Source organism: Panthera pardus, unplaced genomic scaffold (assembly GCF_024362965.1).
Source record: "Panthera pardus isolate Hobbes unplaced genomic scaffold, ASM2436296v1 HiC_scaffold_16, whole genome shotgun sequence".
Lineage (NCBI taxonomy): Eukaryota > Metazoa > Chordata > Mammalia > Carnivora > Felidae > Panthera > Panthera pardus.
In genome coordinates this window covers 114,970,064-114,995,897 of record NW_026526721.1, presented here as the reverse complement: position 1 = coordinate 114,995,897, position 25,834 = coordinate 114,970,064, and positions in this window count along the sequence as shown.

The following is a 25,834-nucleotide window of genomic DNA, read 5'->3' as shown; positions in this document are numbered from 1 at the left end:
CTCTTATTACAGTCCTGGATTAAAGGACTTAATAACATAAAGAGATGCATTTTCACAGAGTTAATCTTTAAATTTGTCAAAGTTATTCAATATACCAAAGGGATTTTTCTTCAGCATTTTGCAAAATGATGCTTAATTTGGAGCACAATAGCAGAAAACATGAGAATTGCAAAAACATTATTGAAAGAATAATGAGAGAGCCTGGCTGGATGCCAATATTAACCTACATTCCAAAGATATACTAATTAAAACAGTATGATACTGACACAAGCATCAATGTAACAAGACATAAAAGTCAGAAACATGACCAAGGACATGCCTTAAGTACATGATAAAGGAAGTACCTCAGGTCAGTGAGAAAAGTAATATTTTTTAAATAAATGGTACTAATATAGTTTATTACAGTATATAATAAAATTAATTCCTGATGAATTAAAAATATAAAGGTAAAAATGAGCTCATAAAAGCAAGATGATGAAATATAGGTCAAGACATAGAAACTTGGATTGGGAATAACTTTCCAAGTATGTTACAAAAATACAACTATAAAGGTAAAATTTAATAGCTTTGGCCCCTTTCTACCACTACACTGCTACCTCCCCAGCTAAGGTCTCCCATATGAGTTTCAACATAGGTGTTATTAAACCCTGAAAGCTGACAAATTAGGAGAAGGGCACTCGGTACCTGATGGTTTGAGAGAAAAAAACATAAAGGTTAGAGAAATGTTCAGAAAAGGGAGTAGGAGTTTTCCAGAGAAAATATTTCTTTTTTTTTTTCATTAAAAATTTTTTTTTAAAGTTTATTTATTTTTGAGGGAAAGAAGGAGAGCGTGAGGGGGAGAGGGACAGAGAGAGAGGGAGACACAGAATCAGAAGCAGGTTCCAGGCTCTGAGCTGTCAGCACAGAGCCAGATGTGGGACTGGAACTCACGACCTGTGAGATCATGACCTGAGCCAAAGTCAGACGCTCAACCGACTAAGCCACCCAGGTGCCCCTGGAGAGAAAATATTTCTTAATTTGTTGTGCCTATAGAATTTAAAGGCAATACAAAATGACAATTAACTAGTATAAGAATTATGATTATTATTATTTTAAATAATCATCAATACCATTATATTATTTCTTTTATGTATGTGCTCCACTCATATCAGTATTTAGAGCTTAGATTCTTAGTACTTTCATTCAGCTGCATTATGTAAAACTGAGTTTTTAAAGTGATCTGCAAACCTAAGCACTCTGCTAAATGCATGGATCTTTAGGAAAATACATTTTATTTTCTAAGTGACCGACTTTTAAGTAGGCCTTGTAAATACAAACTACTAATAAAGCATGGAATACTAATACATTTTTTCTGTTTATATAGATATGATAACACACTCACACACAAATATGTTACTATGTTACTTTTTGAAGATTCTTTTCTTTTAGCAATGTTTTTTCATACAAAAGCAATAGAAAACAAATATCAGCAAGAGGTTTACAATTGAATATTTGAACAGAAAATCTGTATAGATTCATACATTTTCTTTAATAGAAATTTTATGTGGTAAATTAACTGATTGTAAACGAAAAGCAAAAAACAAAAAAAAAACTGTTGTCTCTAAATCCTTCTGCTTCCTTACTCATGGGGTATTATAGGTAGAAGACCTACCTATCACTGTTTACAAGTACCAAATTAAGACTGAATAAGTTACATAAAATTCATTCACCTAACATCTCAGTATCTTTGACTACTCAGTGTTTTAAATGAGGAAAAACCCCTAACCTTGACATACTGACAAAAGGCCAAAATAAGTTTCCATAAGGCTACTAAAGGTATCCAATTCTGAGAATACTTGATCAGATACTAATCAAGAAAGCTGATGCTGGATTGGTCCCAAGAACAAACAGTTAACCCAAACCAGCCATCTGAAAAATGGCAACTTAATGTCTAAAACACTTGTGAAAAACCAGTTAAAATATAGTTGTCATGCTAACTTGGTGGCTCATAGGGATTACTCAGCTAAGTGTATTGCAAGGTTACTTCAAGTTCAATCGTGTGTGTGTGTATACACATGTACACAAAAAATATATACATATGTGTGCATGTGTTCCCTTATATGTATACACAGACACAGACACGCTATGATCACATCATTATATAATAACAGCAGTATATATAACAATAAATTATTTTATATAAATGAAGTTTTACCAGCTGAATTTTGAAATTGTTTGGAACTGCTGACTCTTTTTTTCTTCAGTTTACTCCCCCTTTAACTGGAATGTCTATATTTGGTATCTTATGCCTGCCCCACCATTATATTTTTTCTTGAGTTTCATGGGTTCACAGATGGAGAATTGTTTCCCAAAATGGATTATTACCCAAAGCCTCATTTACACTGAACTTTGAGGTTAGAAGGAAGAATGCCAGTGGCACAATAATATCTCCCCAAAGATGTCCATGTCCTAAACCCCAGGACCTGTGAGTATGTTAGATTATACTGCAAAGGGGAATTGATGTTGCAAGTGGAATTAAGGTTGTTATAATCAGCTGACCTTGAAAGACGGTTCGATGTAATTACAAAGTTTCTTATAAGTGGAATAGGGAGGCAGAAGAGAGAGAACCAATAATATAGAACTATGAATAGACTTGGCCTAATGTTGCTGGCTTTGATGATGGAGAAAAGGGTCATAAGCCAAAGTATATGGGTGGTCTTGAGAAACTGGAAGATGCAAGGAAGAGATTCTCCCCTGGAGCCTTCAGGAAAAAGCACAGCCCTGCAAACCCCTTGATTTGAGCTCAGTGAGACCAAGTGGGGCTTTTGAACTCCAGAACTATGGTTAGATTTGTTGTTTTAAGCCGCGAAGTTTGTGATAATTTGCTACATCCACAATAGGAAACAAATAGAGATTAAATATATTTTGAAAATTTAGTGTATCTTAGATACAATGCTGACTTTAAGAGAAGGCCTTTAGAAAAAGGACACATTGTTTCATTATCCAATAGAAATTCTTATCTACTATTTTCTAACTTTAAATGGAAGTCTTTGGGTATAATTATTTTTATTATCTGGGTGTGTTGGATTTTCAGAGTTTGCACATTTAAAACAAAGTATAAGTTTAGTGTATGACATACCCATAGAAAAGTTAACATTTCCATTTACTTAGTTTTACTTTCCTGAGATTAAGGATTGTGACTTTCATCCGTTCATTAATTCAACAAATATTTACCGAACACTCAGTCTATGCCAGGCACTATTCTGGAATTTGAGGAGAATAATTGAATAATTATTCAATTGAATAATAAAGGTGAATTCCTTGATTTTATGGACCTTACATCATAACGAGGGAAGAGAAGTAATAATCCAATAACTGAATAAACAAGAAAATTAGTGGATCATCATGAGCGCTAAAATATGACATGGAATGGGTGATTTGGAAAGACCTCTGAAAAGTGACATTCACGCTGAACTCTAAATGACCCGGAGCCAAGGATGACAATATCTGGGTAAAATCATTACAGACACAGGAAACAGCTAGCGCAAAGGGCTTACGCTAGTGTTCCAAAAGCCAAAAGAAAAAGGGGAGCAGTACCAACTGTGTTATATATTCCCAAGAATTCCAGAAAGATGAGAGACAAGGAACTATTGAAATTGGCAATGTGAAACCATCAGAAGGTCTTACCAGAGGGGGCAAGAAGGGAGATGTTGAAGTGAAGAGGTGGAAACATCAGCTGTGGACAATTTTTTTCAATACATTTTGCTACAAAATGGACAGAGAAATCAGGTAATAACTGCAGGGTGATATGAGGTCAGACGAGGTTTTTGGTTTTTGTTTTAAGGGAAGTAAGTGCCAAAGCATCTTGTATACTGTTGGAATGATCCGTGAAGGGAGAAAACTTTGATGTAAAAAGAAGTGGGGGACAGTCAGATCAAAGTCCCCTAGCAGGTAAGAGAGGACGGGTCTAGAAGTCACATGGAGAACATGGTCTTTGATCTGAGCAGACAAAGGACACTTGGTCAGAGTAATAGGAGGGAAGGTCAAGGGAAAGCTCAGATGCTAACATGTGAGTTGGAATTCCTTTAGTAGGAAGATGAGCAAGTTCGTCTTTCATTGCTCCTATTTTCTCAAGCATGTGAGACATGTTTGTTGCATGACAGGAGAGATGGTGTAGACAATTTGAGACATGGAGAAGATAACTTGAAAAGTTTGATGACTTTTGGTGACTCACTGGTCTAGGCATGCATATCTAATATAGTTGAATGTTTATCTCTAACTTTCACGAGGACAAAAGGATCTGTTAAGAACAAATGAGTCCTTTCTGCAAAAAGAATGAACTATAATATACCGTTCTTACATTCTCTTTCTCTCTCTTTCTGTGTGTATGTACACATTTACTGTATGAATACATACAAAATATATTCAGTGAATATTAATGCGGTTTGACAATGTGAGGGAGGTTATCAGCCACATTAACAAGAAGAGCCTCTTCTTAATTGCGGCCCAAACTTAAAATAGCTCTTTAGCTTGGGTAGCAGCATAACCCTTCCTGTGCAACATCATTAACACCCAGGCAATTATCGATTCAGATACTGAGTTTGAATCATTTCCCAAGACACAACGAAAAGCAGAATCAATAAATTACCCATCGCTCACACTGTGGCCAATAATCAACACCAAAATTTTGTGTCCTCCATTTGTAAAGGGGCTGCCTTTTTATCCCCGAGCTTCCCAAAGGACACTGTCAGGAAATCCAAAAAGCAGATGAAGAAAAGGCTTTTTGCATAATCTCTATGTCTTCTCTTTGCCAACATGAAGACAGTGACAGTAGCATCCGTGTTCAGGCTCACAGAGAAACCACAGACATAGTCTGGGTAACCTGTCTGCTCTCACAGCATCTCTCCTGTCCTTGTCCACACTCCAAACATGGTTATCTCAGCTTTTCTGCTTCTCAAAATTTGTATCTCTTTTGGCCTGAAAGACACTAGCACATGGCCAAAATACTCCATTTAATAGTGAAGCTGTAATAATGATCTCAGAATCATGCAGTCTGTCCTGACTCAAAGTCGATAGCTGAAATGTAAAGAGAAACCAATCAGATTCTGAGTCCAGAGCTGGGCTCTAAGTAAGAATAAAACTATAGTTAGATAAAGGCTGACACAGCCAACAGCCTGGCTGGGGTTAGTGGGAAAAGACATGCATTTTGTGTCTTGTAGTGAATTTCTAGCACAAGATTTGGAGTAAGAGAAAGCAAGTCAGGGTTAGAGCCTGGTGACAAAAATATGCATAAATTAGATTGCATCAAAGTAGATATTGAACACAGAATGGCAGAAATTTGGGCTATCATCTAATCAACAGACTTTAGATTTCATTTTCATTCTATGTTTTCTAATGGGCTCTCTTGGGAAGAGGCTGGAGAGATGGCCTGTGGCAGGCCAAGCATGAGAAGACAGGGCCAGAAACAAAATTAGGTTAATGCTTTTAAGTGACAACCCACGAGACACTTCAGGTTGCCTTGAATCACTCTCAGTGTAAGGAGAGGGTGGGACGTTTGATTCCACTAAGAAAAGATGACGACAAACCAAAGCAATGTATTGCTCCAAACAAGCATTGGGGAAAGAATAATGATTGCAAATGTCAGGAACCTTGGATTATCCTGAACGGAAACATTATAACTAAAGAAAAAAGGGGTTGCTGTAGGGATGACATTTTCTGTAAAATAGTTGCTAATAGTTTATTCTGTAGCACAAAACGGTGAAGTCTACTTGGTGAGTTCTTGACTTTTTAAGCTCATAGAAGCAGTATGGCTGCAATGCCTCACTAAAGAAAATGCAATCCTTGTGGAGAAAGAGAGACAGGGATGCTTACTTTGAAGTGAAGATTATTAGTCACATTATTCGTAGTTTAATTAAAAAGCTTATTGCTGACTGTGTTAATAAATTGGCACAATTTCAATTCAGAATGACAGTGCTCAAGGGAAGGTCTCTCTCTCTCTCTCTCTGTTCTTTCTCTCTCTCTCACTCTCGCTCTCAGCCTCTCTCCTCTTTCTTCTTTGTATATAAGACATGACATAGAATCCACGGGAAAATGCTTGATGTCACTCATGGGGGGAGCAAACATAGAAATTCAAAATCTCAAAACCAATCTTAGAGACTTTGTTCAGAAATGGAACAGATTGAAATGACCTCTAGCAACAGATTGTGTCAGAGGAAAAGGGAAAGAGGCCATTCCTATAAGACAGCAAAATAATACGAAGTGACAGAACCTGATGCCTTAACAGTTTATGTATGTCACCGACAAATTGAAATAGTGGAAGCATTTGTGTAGACCAAGTAAAGCAGAGGTAAATCAAATTAATCAAGTTAATCAAATGAATTTCAACAACCAAAGACATAGGGTAAAGAAAAGTGTTTCAAAATGAAGACTCAATAGAGCACAGATTTAAAATAACATGTTATAATCACCCCTTATCCTGCCACAATATATGGCTTTTCTGTAAAACTTCTGTGCAGGCTCTATGAAAGCATTTCCTGGATTAGCAGCAAATAAAATTGTGTCTTCTTGAGACGGAATTGTCTCTTATTTGTCCTTCTGGGATTTGGATCCTGTACATGGGGTCACACATTATGATCAAATCATTAAGGTATTATAGTCTGTGGCAAAATTCTTGAGATTCTATTTACTTGCATTTTTAGTTTATATGAAATGTCATTTTCCCTTGCATAAGAGTAGTGCTAAAATTGCATTCATTATTACTGAAAGCTAGCTAATCTGGGTTGAAATCTACTACAGAATGAAAAGTCTCAGAACTGAATAGAAACTCAAAATCTATTTTCCAAAGACATTACAGAAAAGAAAATCGTGGCTCAGAGAAATGGAAAGGGTTACCCAGTAGCCTTGGGTATTTAGCATAAAGTGAGATGGATCATACTCAGATCTCCTCTGTGTTATCCAGTAATGCATGTGAAAGACTTTTCATCGGAACAGAATATTGGGCTAAAACAGCCATTTTAGTCATTTTATTAAAGCTGAAAGAGTCATTTGAAATGTTAGTAATAAAAATGGTTAAAACACACATGGATGTTTCTCAATGAATTCATTTTTAAGATTTGAATTTATAAAATTATACAATGTTAAATGAATGAAATAGAGTAGTCTCAAATTCTAAACAGATAAATCACAGTTTCTCTGTTTGTTTTTCTCCTTCCTTTATTTTTTTCCTCTCTTACTTTGTCCCTTTCTTTTTCACCTTTGCCCCCTCTTCTTCTTGCCGCATTCTTTAAAAAAAATTTTTTTTGCTCTTTATTTATTTTTGAGAGACAGAGATAGAGAGAGAGAGAGACAGAGTGCAAGCAGGAGAGGAACAGAGACAGAGGGAGACACAGAATCCGAAGCAGGCTCCAGGCTTTAAGCTGTCAGCACAGAGCCTGACTCAGGGCTTGAACTCATGAACAGTGAGATCATGACCTGAGACAAAGTCGGATGCTTAACCTTCTGAGACACCCAGGCACCCATTGCCCCATTCTTGTTCCTGTTCTTGGTTTTTTGGTATTCTGGAGTCTTGTAAATGTCCATTAATTCTTTGACACTCTTTTCTTTTAAGATGGAGTGTGATTTCTCAATGGACTGGACTTGATTACTCTCATCCAATGAATAGGATGTGGGGGACATAACCACATATAACTTCCAACATCAGGTCGTTATAGGCACTGTGATTTCTCCTTGCTCTCACTTTTGAATTACTTGCTTTGGAAGAAGCCAGGTGCCATGGCAGGAAGATGCTCCAGCAGCCCTCTGGGGAGCCCATACAGAGAGAAGCGGAGGTCTCCTGCCAATAGCCATGTGAGTGAGCTCTCACGGAAATGGATGTCACGGCCCTAAGTCAGGCAATCAGATGAGTGCAATCCCAGATGTCATCTTGACCACAACTTCATGACAAATTGAGCCAGAGCCACCTGGAGAAGCTGCTCATGATATTCTGACCCACAGAAACAGTGAGATAATAAATATTTGTCCCTCGAAGCCCCTCAGTTAGTGATAATTTTTTATTTAACGGCAGGTAACTAATGCAGCCAGGTATGCCACCTTTCTCATGTCAAATTTATGAAAGCCATCCTAAAATTCATTAGCAGGCTTTCTTTTTAAAAAAAAGTTATGAATTTTCTGTACAAAAATAGATAATTCCAGTAAAAAAGCATGAGTAAGAAACACTTAACATGAAGCATGCCAGATAACAATTACTCACATCTTAGTGTAGATCTTTGAAGACTTTTGCTAAGCATTAAGGTTTTAAAAAGCCACCAGGTATGTTCATAGTAAGAGTAAGAGCATAAAATCTGAAGCCAGACTGCCTGGGTTTGAACCCTGGTCCCTCCACTAATTAGCTGTGTCACCTTGAATGAGCTACTTCTCTTTGCCTTCGTTTTTCCATCTTTAAAGTACAGCTAATAAAATGGACTCAGTCAATTAAGCCTCCCCGACTCTTGATTTCGGCTCAGGTTCATGGGCTCATGCCCCACGTCAGGCTCTGTGCTGAGCATGGAGGCTGCTTAAGATTCTCTTCTCTCTCCCCCTCGGTCCCTCTCCCCAGCTCATGCGCTTGCTCTCTGTCTCTCTCTCAGAAAAAAAAAAGTATATCTGTTTCCTACGCTTGTTGTGAGGTTTAAATCAATGGAATTAATATGTGTAAAAGCATTAGAATTGCACTTGAATCATGGAAATCATTCTATACATTTGTGCTATCATTATTATTATTTCATCATATCCAAGGAAACCTTTCCTATCTTCCTGTGTTCCAACAGCTTTTGGCATAGTTGATCACTCCATCCTTCAATCATCTGCTCTGTTGCTATTTGTTCTAACCAAGTTTTGGATTTCTTTGTCCTTAACCAGGTGTTTTTTATCAGTTATTTTTACCTGTTTCTCCTCCTCTCCCTATAAGATCTGGAGCACCCCAGTATTTGCCTTTGGATCTTTTTTTTTTTTTCCAGACTCTGCCCAAGGGATATCTTTTGGTCTGATGGTCTTATTAACCCAGGCCCTTCCTAGGCTGCTCTGACCTCATCATGGGACAATCTTTTTCTTTATTCACTGCAGACCAGTCTCAGTGGCCTCCTCTCTGCTCCTCAAGTAGAACAAGCCTCTGGTGCCTCTGAGCCCCTGTACACAGCATTCCCGATGCCTTCCTCCAGCCTGTTCATGGCTTGTTCTTATTCTTTATCTTAAAAAAGGCCTTCCTGACCACCTCTACATTTTTTTCCTTGCAAAAGCCTTCAGGTCACCTGAGACCAGTGAAAACATTTTTTTTTCCTTTTCTGTATTTCCTCAAGTGGCTTTTCTTTGCAAGATGACATAAAATGAGGGGAAACCTGGGAGTGGGGTCACCTGAAATGGCAGCCCAGGGACTTATACAATCTGGAGGGCAGGGCATCTCAGGTAGTGACCAAAGGTGTGTTTTTCTGCAAGAATAAGTTAAGCCAAAGAGCAGGCACTAGGATCCTGAATGGGAGAAGGTCAGTGGGGGGGCCCCCAACCCTGGGTTGGACACACATTCCCCAGAGGAGAAGTAGCAGTAGGGTGTGAGGATCTGCCCTTGTAGGCTCCAAGGAACAGAAGGGGAAGAACAGGCCAGATCTGTTGTCTCAGGGAAAATACCCTCCTAGTTAGTCCTTTGATACAATATAATTATTGTATGTTATGTTATGTTATGTTATGTTATGTTATGTTATGTTGATTATATGTGATGCTATTCGTTCATTTGTATCACACATAAACACTTCTAAGTACTTATTTTGTGGCAGGCAATATTCTAAGTACTGATACCAGTGAAGAAAACAGTCATGATCTGTGCCCTTGTAGAGTCTACATTCTAGTTTTGATAAACAGCAAACAAAAGACACAATCAATGCATATATTATATATAGTACATTAAAGGTGATAAGCCATGGTTTAAAAAAAAAAAGGGAAGAGGAAGAAGAACAGGGTATGGATTTGGTTGGAAGTCAGGGAGGAGACATAGTTGTAGTATGAAATACAGTGTCAGGGCAGGCCTCTTGGGTGTGGCGAGATCTGAGCAAATTCTTGAAGGCAGTGAGAAATTTATCATATGCTTCCTGAGGGAAGACTGTTCCAGACAGAGATTGTGGTGTGGGATCCTGCCTGATTGTTTAACACACTGCAGGAGAGCCAGTGGTGAGGAAACAATAGGAAAAGGCAAAGCCAGAGAAGGAAAGGCATAGGGAGACACCGTCAAATGGGAACCGTAGGTCATCTTAAAGACAAGATGCTTTTTTATTCCCTTATATTTTACCTTGTTTGTTATGCAAGACTATTTATTGATAAAATTTAGCAGTTTGACCAGCACATTTCTAGGCTCCTTTCATTAACTGTCTAGTGTTCAATCAAGCTATTAATCTATACATCAGGTTGTTTGTTTTAGTCTTGTGAAAGTTTTCTCTAATTGGAACTGAATTTCTATTTCTAGGTTTGTCCAGATTTATTTATTAGGAATTCCAACTGTCTGTATCTTGAATATCCAAACTTTTATTTTACTTATTTTATTTTACTTTTTTTTTTGTTTGTTTATTTTTGAGAATTTGTGAACAAGGGAGGGGCAGAGAGAGAGGGAGAGAGAATCCAAGCAGGCCTGCACTGTCAGCACAGAGCCAGATGCAGGGCTGAATCTTACGAACCTTGGACTGTGACCTGAGCCAAGATCGAGTCCAACGCTGAACCACTGAGCCCCCAAACTCTATTTTAAACGGTTGTGTTCCCTGTCATTGTTTTTGTCTTTTGTCCCTCTTCCTTTGCGTTTAGGAAAAGTTCTTAAAATACCTTCCAAATAAAGATTTAGTTTTGTGAAATATCAGTTCTGACTTGTCCAGCTTTGAATACAGATCTCATATTGTGATAATACAGTATTACTCACCTCTCATTCTTTCTTTATCTCAGCCAGAGTCTTTTCATATCAATTGGCTATATTAAAAACTCTTTTCATCTCTCCTCTCCCCGCCAAACACATATTTTGATTAAGAAAGCAGCATACCTTTCTAAAACTACTTCTGCTTCTCATAATATGTTCTTAATAAACATTCTCATTTTGGCTTCTAAAGTCATAGTCTATTTTAATTTTATGTGACATAATCATTTCCTGGCATACATTTGTTTCTTCTTGTATATCCTTGAATAAAGAACATCCTATCCATGCTTGATATTTAATAAAACTCCACCTGAATGGATTGCCCTTGTAACTCTTTTAAAAAACTTAAATATTGTGAGATATCTCTCCTAAACTTACCTTCCAGGGTTGGCGAACTTGAACTTGAGTGTCCATTACTAGGTCAGTGACCTGCAACTGAATGCGGGAGGAAACTCAGCCAACAGGGAGACTGCATCTGTGGTTTCTGCTCTGGACTTGACACAGTTGTGGTACCGGCAGTCATTTGTCTCCTGTGCTTTTCTTTTTTATTTATTTATTTATTTATTTTTTTTATTTTTTTATTATTTTTTTCAACATTTTTAATTTATTTTTGGGACAGAGAGAGACAGAGCATGAATGGGGGAGGGGCAGAGAGAGAGGGAGACACAGAATCGGAAACAGGCTCCAGGCTCCGAGCCATCAGCCCAGAGCCTGACGCGGGGCTCGAACTCACGGACCGCGAGATCGTGACCTGGCTGAAGTCGGACGCTTAACCGACTGCGCCACCCAGGCGCCCCACCTGTGCTTTTCTTTTTAGGGCAGCCTCTGCTCCAGGTACCCGGCATTGTACTTTATCCCCTGATATATTCTACTCACCATATCGGTAGACAGCCCCCCGAGGATTTGTTGAATTCTCCCTGAATCTCTCACCTCTGTGCCTGACAGCACGGGACTACCCTTACCGACTGGTGGACCCGCAGTGGTAGAAAACCCCACCAGTGAAGCAGATACCCAGTGGCTCTCTGTTGCCATCAGCCCTCCAAATTTGGGCTGCTTTCTCAGAAGGGGACGTTGCTGTTAATCTTTGAAGCTATCTATTTCTCTGGCCTCATACAGTGGAGCCCCTTACCCTATAATGATTAAGTTAGAAAAGAGGCTTTGTTTCCAAAGGTGTACATACAAACAGATGAGGGGGCAGTTCTCCACCTGTTTCTCTTGTCCACGGTGCTCAAAATTCTGTCAGAGGAAGAGCACAGAATGCTTTCTTGAACTTTAACCTTTTCCCAACCAATTGAGTCAAGTGCAGAAAAATGATTTATCCTTTTCATTTATTGTATCCCAGGCATCTAGAAAACTACCAAACACAACCTTGTGAAATGGATGAAAAACTTTATCTTGTCGTTGGGAAATGAGTTATAACTCAACATTTGCATTCACTCCAGTCAGCCTCTGAATCATTAAGTCTGATTCAAGTTCAAAAGAAATGGTGCCAATCACATATTGTGTGGCTATTTTAGCTCCCACATGTTGCCTTGAGGTAAAAGGCAAAGGAGGAGAATTCAAGCAGAAGCTATGTTGAGATTTCAGACAGGCCCTTAGTAATTTTGTCTCCAAATATCAGTGTTTAGTCTTTAAGTTTAAGAGAAAGAAAAGGCAGTCATGAATTCATCCTGTAAAGGTAATTGCCATTAATAGTAAAAAGAAATTCATACCATATGTTAAATCTAAGTGAAATCATCTTAGCAGAATTGGAAATCTAAGGAAGCTAATATGTTAGGGAGCTGGACTAATACAAAATGCCAATGACTCTGTAATTGCTATTTTCAAACAATAATAAATGAATTACATTTTGCATTTGTCTGAACCCCAACTATTTGACAATTGGTACAGTTGAGACAAGAAGTAAACCATTTTGTGTACCCCTAATTGCATCATGCTTTTATTCTTTTTAAAAAAAATTTTTTATGTTTGTTTATTTTTGAGAGAGAGGCAGGTGTCAGCAGGGGAGGGGAAGAGAGAGAGGGAGGCCCAGAATCAAAACAGGCTCCAGGCTCTGAGCTGCCAGCACAGAGCCCGACATGGGCTCACAAACTGTGAGATCATGACCTGAGCCAAAGTCGGACACTTAACCGACTGAGCCACCCAGGCGCCCCTATATTTTTATTCTTAATGATAGTTGTCAGCAGCTACAGCTTTGTGAAGAAAATGCATCTTGTTTTATTTTAACTGTGTAGATTTGTGTACTTTGTACAGAATGATTACATAATCGATGTCGATTACAGCATTGATGTTTGTGCATCATTAATGTCATACCCTTTCCTTTGTCACTGCATTTAACTATAACACTGTAAGACAAACACGCCTCTTCTCCTCTTCCTATTATACTGCATGCCATTAAATGTGAAAAGAAATGCTATATTTATCTTGATATATATTAAAAAATAATGAAGAGGGTAATTATCAAGGCTGCATTGCAATTTCACGGCATGGCTGTCAGTTACAAACTGCTTGATCCGCACTCTTTTAGTTCATAATGTCAGGGAAAAAAATCTTGTGATTGAAATACAGTCATTTAATTAATTTCTCTCTATTATTTCTTTCAGTGCTGTACTTGTGATTTGAGCTCAGGGATGGGAAATTCAAGTTTGGAAAAATAGAAGATCATGAAAGCTGATGAGTCTTTTTCTTTGTTTGTTTTATTTGGATATTTAATCTCTCAGCACTGAGTGGCAGAAGTGAAGGAATGCCACAGATTTCAAAATATTCAATTCATAGATAGGTGTTAACCAATGGCAAGACTGACAGAATGGTTTTGTATTTGCTGGCTCTTAACTGCAAGTGCCTTTTGGCGTAATGACATTGACTTCAATACCACCTGGTAAATGAGCAATAAGCAATCATGGAGCCATGAGAACACTACTTTACCATTTTTCAGACGGAATGTTTCACTCCGAGGGCTCTTACTACACATGGAACACATATTGTCTTTCCTTTATCTCTGATAGATCAAAATAATGGGGGAGTTGGCTTTTAGAAATATTAATCATAAATGAATTTGCCACTAAAGCTTATGAAGCACCCTGACAATGGTTTAAAATAATGGCTACATGTGAGGTCCTCTGACCTCTATCATGATGAAGAGTACTCATAGCTACAGTTTTCTAACTTTTGATGCCACAGAAATTTTTGCGTGATGGCCATGAAGTCTTGATCAGAAGGTTAGCTGGTAAGAACACACATGTAAATGGTTTGGTAGAAAGAAGAGCAATCAAAAATTCATATTAAAAACATCTAGAAAATAATTTCAGGTAATTGAAATTTGAAGGCATAATACTGAGTAGGGATAAATAGCATAATGTAATTTTCCTCTTTCCTATACATTGCTTTGCTGTAACTGACTAAGCTAGTCAAATCCAGTTTGCCTTCTACTTGTGTGTCTTGCTTCTATAGATTATCATTAACATGATTTTGTAAACAATTTCCTAACAAAGCTTATCACTGAGGTTTGTATTTCATCTCTTGATTAACGTAAGCATTAGATGCGAGGGGTCTTGAGGGCAGAGTCCATGTTTTAATCACTGTTTTATCTCTATCAACCAATATTAACACATTTTGTAAGTTGGTTGCCAAAAAACAATTTCTTACACAAAATAAAGGAAAAAAAATGAAGTTAACTTTTCATTAATAGTCTCTCTTTGTTTTTAGCAAATAGTGGTATATTACAGCATGTTTACCTGTTCTCTGTTACTCATATATCTCTATGAGTAACTATATATAATATATATAGTTGCTATAATTCCCCATATAATTTGGCATTGTAACCATATTAGAATCATCACAAAAACTTTCAAGTGTACCTCCTTTCTATGTGTGTCATATTCTCATTATTATCTGTTTTAAACTTTAATTCAAATTTAAAAAAATCACCTTAAATCTTTCTAAATCTCAGCTAAAATGGAATATTGACCAAACAATTCTTCAGCAATGTTTTAGGGCAGGTTAGTTTAAATTTTGTGATATTTTTGTCCATAATTCTTAGGTCATATCATTCTTTTGGGGCTTCATTTGATATTGAGTACCTTCTGAAAGAAAATGAAGTATTTGGAATATATATGATCTGCAGTAGTACGGCTTGTCAGCATGGCCAAAGAACATGTTCTATTTTTAATAGTCATTGGAAAAAAAATAGCATTTAAAGCAGACAAGGAAAGGGGACACACAGAGGTTTGAAATATTTTACTGTTTGTTTTCCTGCTTTACATATGATTGCACATTAGGCTATTGATGGGCAAATTCAAGATAATAAGAGGAGTCCACAAGTAGGAGGGGAATAAGAGGAGGAAAGAAACAGGAAACATCAAGGTCCTATGTGGCAAAAAGCTGGAATGGAAAGAAAGAAGAAACAGCCCTATGATTTCACATTCCTGGTTTACCCATTAATGGTAACTAGGGGAAACTAAACATGAATTAAGAGTTCTCATGAAAAGTTGCTGCTACAGAGAGTATCTGGCATAGTTGGATGTGATATTGGCTCCGACTTTTTAAAAATTCTTAGTTTGGAAAAGAGGGAATTTCACCTCATGCTCTACACCATATCTTTAAATATCAGCAATGACAACTAACATTTTCTTACTGGTCCGATTGGGTATCAAGTCTGTGCTACTTGAAGGCAAAGAGTTCGAGAATTAATCAACCATTCTCACTGCATTGTCTTTTTCAGTGTTTCACAATGTAAAAGAATTTATTTCCCCTTGAACGTGGAATATTTATTATGTTATTGAAACAATTGGCTGAACTTTCGGAAGAAAGCAAAAAAAAAAAAAAAAAAACAAAAAAAGTTTTACTCGGCTCCTTTCACTAAAATATATAATGGCTGTATCAAATTTTTATGGTAAAAGAGATCATTGCATAAGTAGAAAAGGGAAGCATGGTTAAGCATTCTTACACCCTTGGAATATAAATTCTATTTCTAATCATGTTCCTCAAATCATGAAATACAAAGAGCTGCCAAATTTGACCACATAAAATTCAAAACATCTGAATAAAATGAAAAAAGAAAGATGTAATATATACAGGCTGTTGACAAAGTGAAAAATAGGAAAACTATTTTTAAATAATACAGGCAAAAGTTCATAAGTATAATGACAAAACATGAAGCCCTTTTAAAAACATATGCCAGAGTTCATAGCAATAGAAAACTTATCAAGGTTTAAATATAATCAATGTACATAAGGAGAAATAGGAATAAAAGCATATGAAAAGATCTTTAGAGCTTACTTATAGAAAAATACATGAAAATTCAAACAACATTGAAATGTCATTTTCTTTCTATTCTATAGAAAAAGAGACAAATGTTTCTTAATACTTAAGTGATAGGAATAGGCATTCTCATACCTGCTGATGGATTTGTCAACTTGCACAATTTCTGGAAGGCAATGTGTCAATATATACTACAGTGTAAGTTGTGCATTTGCTTTGGCTCAGCAATCTTACTTCTAGAAATGCACCCAAGAGTTAATCACACGAACATCAACCCCTATGTTTACAAGGATTTTCAACACAGCATCATCTATAATCTAGTAGTTGGAAATAGCACATATATACCATATATCATATATATGCAGTTATTCTTGGTGAATTTGTTTATAAATATCTAGATTATCTAGTATAAAATGTATTAAAGAAGACATAAAAATATTGTCATTAATCGGAGTGTCATGATTCAAGGTGATCATTTCCTTTTTTCATTTATAATATTATATTTTAAAATGTGATTTAGCTTTTTAAAAATTTACGTGATTCTTCACTTGAAATGTGCTAATATCGCATTAACTTAAATACACTAAAATATTTTCTGTCCACATTCAGGTGCCCAAGAAATGTCTTTTTCAAAGCATTTTTTAACTGCCACATTTTGGTGAAAACGTTCGAACTGATACCGCTATGGAAATAAGATTTTAGTCTAATACTTTATCCAAAAGTTTGTTACTAGCTTTAATTAGAATATGATGCTTAATTTTGCTCAGTAACTACTGTCACTCATTAAAATCATTCTAATCAAATATTACAGCAGTCTCTATATCCTTGGTGTCTTAGTGGAATAAAAAAGATTTTTTAGCTATCATTCAAAATAAAATGGAGTAATTTGAATCCCATATCCAGAGCCAGTGACAGTATAGTTTAAAACTAGTCATCTAAATCTATTGAAAATTAATTCCATCAATGTTTCCTTTTAAGGAGAGATACAAAATAAAACAACATAAGATGTAAGAAGAGTGTTCACTACTATTTCTCACGTTCACATTTCATGAGACCTTACTAGAAGCTCAGTTCTACATTTTTTATTCAAGTCTCATTTTTGCATAGCAGATGCAAGAATAGAAATTGTTCCAAACTTTCAAGAAGATATTCTTGTAAATTATTAGCAGTATCATTCTGAAATATTACTTCAAAGTCACTTTTCGATGGAGGTGGAAGAGAGCGTATACATACTACTCCAGGCATGTAGAACATTTATATTTTCATCATATAATTACAGAGCTTGTCTAACTTTCCTCTAAAGTGAGATCAGACTAGTAGATGTGCTGGTCACATACATTTAACTTTTCCAGAGAACACACCCATTGTAGGGTGCTGTCTTGGGTAATTATATTGACATATGAATGTACAATATATGCAGAGCATATATTTACCAGGCTATTTGCCTTGGTTTGTCTCATTTCAAACCATCTGTCCCTTCTTTTTCATTGTAGTCCATGGATTTGGGACAGAGTATTCTCAAGGGTTAGTTATCTCAGGTTTCAATTCTAGGAATTTCTTGACCTCCTTCTCTTTTCAGTATGTAGGGAAGAAACTGTTGTAACTCTTCAGGTTCTGTATAACTGAAGAACTGGGAAACACCATCAGCATGGCTCACTGAGGTGTGGTGACAGTTATTTTTTTCTTAATTAGTCAAAATGTACAATGTGCTAATTACTTGATTCACAAGGAAAAAAAATCATTAAATAAAAATCACATTTGACTGGTTTTAGCATATTAGGGCATATATTTTTATTTAAATGCAGAGAGCATCTGAATGTTAAATAAGCCACAAAATATGTTCATGGTGAAACTAATTAACACTACAACCATGAACACAATTCCTTTATGGGTTAATTTCTCAATGAAACTCAAAGATACTTTTTGACCTACTATAATGCTCCTTCTGCCAAGGTTAAGAGAAAGATATCACCATAATTGGAGCATATGAGTCTGTATTAACCTGATTTAGGTTGGGGAATCAAAGATTTGCACAAGGAAGGAATTCATAATAATTAGGGTGTAAAACATGCAAGCGTAGGGGCTTAAACACAGCATGAATTAATTATTCAGTGTTGTTCAGTCCATTTGGACTTATAAATTACAAAAGGTCATAGAAAGAAGATTGTAACCCTTATTCCCTTTCCAGTCTAACAGCCTAAGACTTCTTAAACCTCATCCTTGCAGAGTATGGACAAACATATTTAAAATTATGAAATAATAATATACAAAGAGAAAAGATAGGTAGGTACATAAAACAAATGTGAGGTATGTGAGGACAAAGAAAAATCATGTATATTCTGCTAAGTAACCTTAGGAATCAAGAATGTTTACATTTTACCTATCACTCAAATAGTTGTCACTTCCAATTTGTAATCTGTATTATACTAAATTAATGTTGATTTGCATAACTTTATTTCATAGATAAAGTTGGTATTATCCTTATTTTTCAATACAGGTTTTAGTAAATTTAGTAAATTATTTCATGATTTTTATATATAAGTCTTAGTAGGAAAACCCACAAACTAACAAAGATAAAAACAAAATAAACCTGAAGACTGTGGTAGGCTGAAGAATGGCCCTCAAAAATGTCCACATCCTACACCTGGAACCCATGAACATGTTCCATTGTATGGCAAAAGGAACTTTGCAGACGTGATTAAGTTAAGGATCTCAAAATGGGGAGATAATCTTGGGTTATTCAGGTGGACCAATGTAACCACAAGAGTTGATATAAGAAAGAGTCAGGAGGGCCAAAGTCAGAGACAAGGCCATGCAGTAATGGAAAAAGAAGTAGAAAACGTGATGTGATGTGGGACAAGGATCCAAGGAATGTGGACAGAATCTAGAAACTGGAAATGGCAAGGAATTGATTGTTCCCTCAAGTCTCCAGAAGGAATGCCAACACCTTAAATTTTTAGCACAGTGAGACCAATTTGGGCTTCCGATCTATAGAAGTATATGGTAATAACTTTGTGGAGTTAAACCACTAAGTTGGTGATAATTTCTGGCAGCAACAAAAGAAAACTAATACAAAGGCTATAAAAAGCCAACAAAACTCAATCCCCAAATACCTGACTGTATTAGTGTGTAATGAATATCATCCCCCGAGTAATCAATGTGAATATCAGAGCTAGATTTTGTATAGTTTTAAAGAGTCCATGTCTTTGTTATTAGGGAAATATCTAAACTAAACACCTCTTTTGTCCCCCACATATGGTTAGTATTATTTAATTCAATCAACAAAAATATATAAAAGACTTTTTTTGAGCCGTGTATAGTCTCTTGAATCACCAAAGAGGATAAAACTATGAAAGAGCATGTTTTTCTGCCATTAGACAGCTTTCAGTTTAGAAGAGATATATACAAAATCAATGCAAAATAGGAAATGACACATGAGATTTGTATTTAAACAAAGCACCAAGAGTTTATAGATTAGAAGCATGTTTACTGAGAAAGGGTTTAGCATGATGGTTGTGAGGTGTTGCCGTAGAAAAAGAATAGGTAAAGACAGAAAGGGTGCTGAAAGTCAGATCAGAGGTCTGATGAGCATGTGAGGAGTAGGGAGGTGGTCAAAATATATAAACATTGTTTCAATTAGTTTTATTGAATATTTAGGAAGTTCTTTACTCTGGAATTACATGTATCTTACAAACATGCTGGAGTCAACCCAGTCTTGAAGCCCCCCATTCCTCCCCTCAACACCTCAGTTAGGATCTTAATTTCCCTTCTGATCATGAGCAACCCTTTTTAGAGATCAGTCAACAATTAGTGCCACCAATTCCTTACTTTTCACTTTCTCTGAAGCTCGCTGCACGTCTGGTTTTAGCTACCATCATCATTCTGAAACTTCCCTAGCCAAAGATCATTCCACATGTAATGAACACTCTCATGTCCTCCTTTTATTGAAGTTAACCAGAAGTTAAACTCAAGTCCTCTCTCTTACTCTCCTCTTTGGCCCTTCCAGGTCTCTTCCTACTTTCTCAGTTTCATTCTTTGGCTCAGTGTTCTGTCCTTGACCCACTGTTTATTCCACGACCTTCTCAAAGTGCAGCACGTGGCTGCTATGTTGGTGCATTGCCCACACTTCCTTACTTCCTTCTTCTAGGCTTTGTGCACTCATTCCTTGGTTTCTCTGTTGCTTTGCTCCTTATGGCTGTCATTTACATCTTTCTTCAGAAGACCTTCCTGAGGTTATTGAAAGCACTTTGGACTCTTGTGCAGAGATCCAAAAGTACCTGGTAGTGTGTGTACCTCCAGGGGTAGCCCGTAGCCAGGACTGACTGATTTAGAAGTAAGATAATCTGGCTTTTTTTTTACTTTGAGTGAGACAAATGAGGGGGTATCATTTAAGCTTCAAAGCTCCCCACAGTACACAGCTCAGTACTTTGCCTAAAACTGTACCCTCATTTAGTTTCTCCTCCTTCCCTGCCCTGCTTCTTGCGTATGGATCTTCATCTTCATCTGTTTCCTAGGGACCTTCCCAAAACACTCCACACACTGTTAATTAAGTACATTCTTTGTCACGCTAACTCCTAAGAAGTGTCCTTAGTCCTAACCTCTTCACTGAGGAAGCTGAGGATTCAGGATCCAAGCATCTAGGAGACATCTGCATCTGGACATATTTCACAAATGATGACACTTCCCCTCATCCTACCGGTGCCACAAGGGGATCTTTCTTAGATCCTCACAGTGAGAACATGGCAGGGTTCATGGAGGTAAAGGCCAATAAATTATAGAGGTTCCTGTAAGACTGTGGCTTCCAGGAATTTCTCCTCATGCTAGCTCATACTCAGCCTCTAGCAATTGGTCAAAATTGCAACGTAAGTATCCCTACCTGTTTGTGGCTCCTACAGTTTCTGCTTCAGGTAAGCAGGATGCAGTTGTTATGTCTTTCTGGATGAATTTCTCTCCAGATTTGAAGTGCTGGTTTTCCCTGTGCAGGGGCCAAAGACAGGCTGCCCCAAGATGGGCAACTTTGGTATATTGATTATTTTAAAGAAAAGTTACTTAAGAGACACCCTATGCAAGAAGGACACTGGGACCCTCCTGTGTCCTCCTGAAAGCAGGAAATAAATCTCCCGTTTGAATGGTACCCTCCTTGAACCAGGAGATAAAGAGACATCCTTATCACCAGATTGGAAATTTAGAGCTCAAAAGGTTGTATAAAAACTTGTATTACTTTTCACTAATGTACCACCGCAGCTCAAATCCTGTTTGGAACTTCGTACGAACTGAAGCTCCCAAAATTAAAATTTCTTTGTCCCGTCAATTCCTCAGAGATTTATTCTTTGTGTTTAAAAAGTATAAAAACTGCCTTCCTTGGTCATTTCCTTGGGTCTCAGTTTCCATCTTGGGCCTCTGTGCACATATCTTTGTTGTTGTTGTTGTTGTTTTTTCTCCTGCTGATCTGTTTCATGTAAATTTGATTCTTAGTCCAGCTGGAAGACTTCAAGGGTACAGAAGAATTTTTCCTTCCCTTCACCTGGAACATTGGTTCTATGGTAGGTCCAAGTTTTTACTCAATTTGCTGAGCTTTTTCTCAAAATAAGGATAAAAAGGAAGACTTCCAAACTCTTTACACATTGGAGCTTAAAACAAGAAGTCCTTTACCTGACTTTTTAAACTTTAAGACATTTATTTGTGATTTTAAGTGGGGTAGTAAAAACTGTTCCTACCAAGATGGTAATGTTTTTGAGTAAAGACTCTATAGTGACGATGAGAGTCAAGTGCCTATCTGGGAATGAATGCTCAGTAAAGAAACAATGACTTATACAAACACTGTGAGACAAGAATGCCAGTGTGGCCAGAGCAGAGCGAATGGGGAACACTGTGACACATTACAAGATTGACTCAGAGAGGCAATGAGAAGAGTATGAGTCCATTAGGCAATTTTAAGGACTTTGGCTTATACTCCATGAGAAATGGGGTCTTTGGAAAGATTTTTCCTGAGTGAGTGCAAGGTCTGATGGGTTTTAAAAGTACTATTCTGGCTCCTGCAGAGATTGGACTAGAAGAGAGCAAGTGAGAAGTGGAGAGACCAGTTGGGGTACAACTGCGGTAATCCTCAGGTGGGATTATGCTTTAGACCATTGTAAGGGGTTGTCATAATGAGAACTGCTCATATTCTGGACATGAGATTAAGGCCAGTCTCACCGGACTCGGGGTGTGACAGAAAGCTTATAGCAAAGTAGGACTCCAGATACATTTTCCTTGAGAAACCGAAAGAATTGATTTACCCTGTTGACAGGATGGCTTTCTAACTGATCTATCTGACTAACCTATGATTACAGTTTTTGACCACCTCTCCATTGTGTTCAGGACAGCTTCTTCAGCATGGCCCTCAGGCATTCTCCCCCCCACCACACTTGGACTTTGGTGTCAGTGTAATGGTTTAGCCCCAAGCCTGTACCACCTTGAGCCTTTTGTATCATTCATGCTGAAAATGTTTGAAATTCCACTGAAAAGCTGCTGTCTCAGGTCTCAGCATCTTTGTACCACCGTTGCTTTTATTTGGAATCCCTTCTTTTTCATTCCCCTCAGATGGCTTATTCTTGTTGATACTTAAAAATTCAGTTCAAATATTATGCCCTCTACAAGCCATAAAATAGACTCTTAACTATACAGAACAGACTGAGGGTTGCTGGAGGTGAGGTAGGCAGAGGATTGGTTAAATGGGTGATGGGAATTAAAATGGGCACTTGTGATGAGCACTGGGTGTTATATGTAAGTGATGAATCACTGAATTCTACTCCTGAAACTAATATTACACCATATGTTAACTAGAATTTGAATAAAAAAATGAAATAAACAAACAAAATTACACCCTCTAGAAACTTTCCTCAAACCATTCCTTCGTGTTTACCTGTCCCAAGTCTAGGGAAGCTGCCTGTATCACTGGTACTCCGTGATTCTGTCCTCATTTCATTGTACCGTAAGTGTTAGGCTACATGGTGACTCCCCATGACTGTATTTGGGGGTTGGGATGAACAGAGACCCTATAATATTCATCTATCTGTGATCAGAGCCACTGACACAGTCCATGCACCCAATACATTTTAATAGTCTAAGAACCGATACTGCTAATTTTTTGGTTTTCTTAATTTTGTTTTGTTTGCCTTTTGGAGTTTAGAGAGCTCAAAAAATTTTGGAAAGTGCCCATAGCATGTACAGGAAAATCTTTTCATTAGTCCTTGGGAAAAAATAAAGGTAAATAACTAATCAACACTCACTGGCAGTGTGCATAGTTTAACAATATAAAGTCACTTTCAGCTTGAAGAGAGAAAGAAAAATTCAAATATGTGCAGTTTTTATAAAAACTGAAATCTAGATATATTAGTAGTAGATAAAAATCTATAGGCCCATGTTCTACAACATTTTTATTTTTTCCCTAAATATTAATGGGACATTTTATCTTGGACAACTTAATTCACTGGTATTGGTCTTACACTTATAGTTGAAGATAAATAGCCATACCAATCCAGGTTTCCCCTAAGAATATTACATTCTAATGTTTTTCTTGGAATAAAATAATTGTGTCAAACAACGGAAGATTGTTTAGAATGGCCAATAAAGTCCAGGATGTATTCACTGAAAAATAATGTGGGTAAATGATGTGGAGAAAAAACTGCTATTGACTTCTTTGACAAAATTCACTAATGAGAAAACAATAAGATTAAATTTGTCCATAAAGACCACAGTCTAGCACAGGCCAGATGAAAATTATGTTTACTTTTCAAAATAAAAAATTCAGAACACTGTACTACTTGACTAGCAGTACAGGCCAAGACTCAGTGTTGGAAATAAATTAAAATCCAAAGGAAAATCCCACAGATGTCAAAAAAAGTTTTTGAAAGAAACTACAGCTTAATGAAAAAATATACATATTGTATAATAGATGTTAAGGCCAAATACATTAAAACAGTTTATATCAATGGCTACTCTGTTCTTTCATGAACAAGGTTTTTTTTTTGTTTTTTTTTTTTTTTTATAGTTATAAGACTGCAGAAGAGAATCAATATATTGGAATGCAATGTACTATGTTCAAAATCAACTTGAACTTTAGGGGTTCTGATTTTGCAGTGAAACTGTTAAGTGTCAAGGATTGAGTTTCTTTCGAGAGGAGAAAATATATATATATTTTCTTATAAGAAAGACTGAGAAAAGGGGAGGAGGATTCTTTGACATGAAACATCTTTGAAACCTGAACACTTTTATGTTACACATACAATTCAGGACATACATTGTTCTATTTTCCAATATTTCCTTTTGAGGAAATGGGGAAGAATTTGGAAGGTAATCTACAAAGATGTGCTCAAGTAGCCCATATTTCAAGCTTTTCTTTTTCTTTAGTGCCCTGGCACCAGTAGACCCTTAGGCAACTCTGGAGTTAGGGGAAGCTGTTGGGTGGTCGGCTGGGTAGAAAGACATACATGAGACTTCGCTTGTTCTGCACATTCCGTGATTGTGTCCACTGATTATGTATACCAAGGCAGACACCTTGTATGCAAGGTACCTCTGGCACCATGATTTGGGTAATTTGGATATTACTCCGCCCAAAAGCATAAAGGTATATCCCTTTTGAACTTCCAAGAAATTAACAACAGAGCATGTTAGATTTTTTAGCAAACGGAGAACTTGCACAAAATTAAATACACATTTAATGACTAACAGACAAGTTCAATGTTTGCCTATTTGCAATAGAATCTAGTATATTAACTTGTTTAGAGGATGGTTTATAAAATGCATACATATTTAATTTTATTTGTTTCATTTTGAATTACACAAAGAAAACAAGAGTATGTTTTTCATATAATGTTTAATCAACACAGATTAAGGGCTCATTTAGATTAATACCCTAAATGCAGCCTGAGAGCAAAAGTAAGCATTATCACTTTTTACACACACATAAGAATACATATAAAATATATACTCTGTGCATTTTTTATGATTGACATTACTTAGTACACATTAGTCTTCCACTTGCTTTTTTTTCTCCTTCCACATGGTTGAAAAATCTTTTCATGTCAGGGAATATAGGCACAGGTTATACTTTTTTTGCTCAACTGCTTAGAAACACTGTATTCAATGGATTACCTATAAGTCACTTAAACATTCCTCTGTTGATGGTTATTTAGATATTTAGGTAAATTTTCTCTTCTTTCCTCCCCTGCCCCCCCTTTTTTTTTGTTACCACCCTGTATCTCCATAATAAAGCTGAAAGGAAAAATTTCTAGATTGAAGGATACGCACAATTACATTTTCATAGATATGTCTAATTCTAATTACCCTCCAAAAATCTACATTGAATTACAGCTCCATCAGCAACATCAAAATGCTAGTTCTTCCCCACCCCTAACAACACTCAGTGTTATTATTAAGCACCCAATGGATAAAATATGTACCTCATGTTCTCTGCATTTGCTCTGTCCTCATGAATAGTAAAGCTGAGTATCTTTTCATATGTTTATTGGCCATTTTTACTTCCTTGACACTGTATAAATATTAAATAAATGAATGATTAAATTACTGAACGAAGCAATACATTTAGAGGGCTGGAGAAATAGATTTAATCACTACCATCCAGGAAAATGAAACTGTTTCCCTGGCATTATGATTACAATCTTATTATGCCAA